Below are 3,310 nucleotides of genomic sequence, written 5' to 3'. Positions count from 1 at the left end.
TTCTCCTTCTCCTTCTCCTTCTCCTTCTCCTTCTCCTTCTCCTTCTCTCTCTTTCCTTTTCCTTTTCCTTTTCCTTTTCCTTTCCCTTTCCCTTTCCCTTTCCTTTTCCGTTTCCCTTTCCCTTTCCCTTTCCCTTTCCCTTTCCCTTTTTTTTCTTTTTCTTTTCCTTTTTTTTTCATTTATTTCTGCACTGAATAAAGAGAAATAGGAAGTTCATGCCATTTTCTCATCCTCAGGGAAAAACAAGTTGAAGGAGAAGAGGAAGAACTCAGTAAAATAGCATATCTGAGAAAAATATCTTGCCATTTTTCAGAAGCATATTTATCCTGCTCCTCTTCCAAAGATAAGAGATGAAGACTGGAAAGCCCTAAGAAGGGAAGATAGTTGTAAAATTACCTTAACAAGCATCAGAAACAGAACATTTTGAGAGAATGAGTTAAATCACCAGATTAGGCAGGCTTTTACTTTTACATAAGTCTTGTATAATTTTTCTTAAGACACAGTGTCATCTGCAAAGTTTTGGCAAACATTTTAACAATATTCTGAAATGGGTTTAAATGCACTGGAATCTTTCACAGGTGGGATTGTTGGAAAGACTAGAAATAGCTAGAGCTGCCTGCTGAACCTGACAAATATCCACATGGATCCTCCCCCAAGTCACAGACTTTTCTGGAGACAAACTGCATATGGGTCAGTAGTAAGCTTTTACAAATCTGCTGTATGCCAGTGGAGAGAAATGTCAGGCGTCAGCTGTGCTGAGAAACCATATCTCAGTTTGCTTTGTAGTGGAGGAAGAGATGAAGGGAGAGAAGGCGATGATGGGGACATGCTTTTGAAAGAACCTGAGGTAAGTGGGATCACTCTGTCCTTTAAGTTACATGTATAAATATCTGTTGCTAGTGACAAGTCTATTAAGGGGCCTGATTTCCTTTTTGAGGAATCGAAAGAGTGGGATATAGGTATGTAGCAACTTAAATAACAGCTATGTTTATGTTTTCTCCACTTTTTTTTTTTTTTTTTTTAAGGAATTAATTAGGGTTTTCTACTTTGAAATAAAGACCTATGTTAATATGCAATTATAACCTGGTAGATGTTAATAAAATTGTTACAGTAGTATCAGTTAAGTGCAAACAAGTGTTTTTCATTCAGAGATGGAGAGGCAAATGTTTATAAACTTGGCTAAGTTTTGCAGAGGAATACAAAAATATAATTTTAAAGTAAGTTTTCTCTGTATTTTAGCAGTTTTTGTATTAAAAAAAATGATAATATGAAATCAAGATCTCTGAATTTACATTTTCATTCCCTTACTACCTGCTTTAAGTCACACTAATTTGCTTTTTTTTCAAGTTTGAAAGTATTCTAAACTTTTGTTGTCCTCCTTCAAAAATACTTTGCTATAAAAAGTTCATATTGATTCCAAGCATCAATCTTTGATGAGAGTCTGTACTTTGAGCTAGTTTTACTAAATTTCTTTCCAAATTAAGTTGTTCAAGGTCAAAACTGCTACTGTCCAAGCTATTCTCTCAAATATACAAAGCCATACTTTCAAGACTTGTGAACTTGGACTAGAGGTACTGCAATTCCACAAGCTCTCAAATCTTTCTGAGTATTGTATTTCTATTGCATTTCATATTTGCAGAACCCCAATCTTTATAATTTTGGTCAGCATTTAATGAATATATTAAAGAATAAAAAGAATATATTATATTTTGAGATAATATTTTTGCCTTCAAATGCCAAATATGGGAAAAAAAAAATCATATTATCAGTGTCCATAGAGAATCTATGAACACAACATTTCAGAGATTGTACTCGAGACTGTCTCAAGTTTTATTGCACACTTCATAAGGTATGCTATTTATGGGATCTAGTTAAAATACTTCACAAACTGACCAAAAATGATAAACTAACAGAGTACACTGAATCTGAGTCTGAATCTGTGGATTTTTGTATCCACAGATGCAGAGACTTTATTTAGATAGGACTTACAGCTAAGTTTATCATGTCAAAGGAAGCTTTTTTCTCACTGCATTGATGAGAAACTTTTTCTTTGATCAGACAGTAGTCAGGCCTCACATCCTTCTGCATTATATTTCTGGCCAGCATTGCTATTTACTGAACATTGCTTTTTCAGGAAAACACTGTTCTGATTTATTGTGTATTGTGTATATTTAGAAGCCTATTTATCTTTAAGAATATGGTTTTACATGAATTAGTCTCCTAAATTCAACACAGGCTCTTAAAATTCACACACACTGTGGGGCCTGCTTCATATTTATCTTCATAAAAGTATTCTACTTACAAGAATAAACAACAAAATCAGACATTCACAGAGTAATGATTATCATTTCCTTCCAGCATATGTATTTAAAAGCATTAGCATTCACTCTTTTTTCTTCCAAAAAATGAGTTAATTTTCAATAAATAATTTAATACTAGCCTTACTGTGTGTTTAATAGTAAATATTTTATACCATTTTTTAAAGAAAATATTAATCTCATTCTTCTTTTAATGTGATTTTGTGCTATATGAGATGGACAAATTAGTACTTTTGGATGTTTCTTTGTTCACCTTTGCAGTAGACACTGCTTTTTATTGCTGTATTGAATAACACAAGAATTGACACTTTTTCTGTTGCTTTTGGTGTATTAAGACCTGGAAAAAAAAATCCCTAGCCAGTATTTTAACTAAATTTAATTCCCAAATAACTTAAAAATACTCTAAACATTTGATCTTCCTTTGTTAGAATAGGAAAAACCTCTTCTCTTTGTATCTCATCCTGTCACTATCACTCCTTGAGGTTAACATATTGTCTGTCTACTTTTAATAGAAACATTCTTCATGTATTCTAACAAATCGCGTATATCTGAATTCTACATACAAAGCTGTAATTCCGTCGAGAGTTTGTAGTGACATTGATAAATGATGTCACCAGAACCCTATGCTTGAATTACAATCTTAATTATGTACACCTGGGTTCTTATTATTCCTTATATTATTTCTGTCATAGCACTATCTTGTCCTATTCTTACTCTGATGCTAATTTGTTTTATCAGTAGCCTAGGCACTGCATCTTAGCAAAGCCTGTCCACAGTGTTTAAAGTACTGTAAATTTCTTCCTTTTTTTTTTTTTTTCTATTTTAAACACAGAGCGTAGCAGTAAACAACAAATACATATATATAATTAATAGATATATAATTACATGTAAACAACAGTAAACAACAGTAAACAACAGTAAACTACAAATACATATATATAATTAATGGATATATAATTACATGTAATTATATATCCATTAATTATATATAT

The sequence above is a fragment of the Oxyura jamaicensis genome, chromosome 2 (assembly GCF_011077185.1).
Source record: "Oxyura jamaicensis isolate SHBP4307 breed ruddy duck chromosome 2, BPBGC_Ojam_1.0, whole genome shotgun sequence".
Lineage (NCBI taxonomy): Eukaryota > Metazoa > Chordata > Aves > Anseriformes > Anatidae > Oxyura > Oxyura jamaicensis.
The sequence above is the reverse complement of the archived record's forward strand: the minus strand, read 5'-3'. Positions refer to the sequence as shown.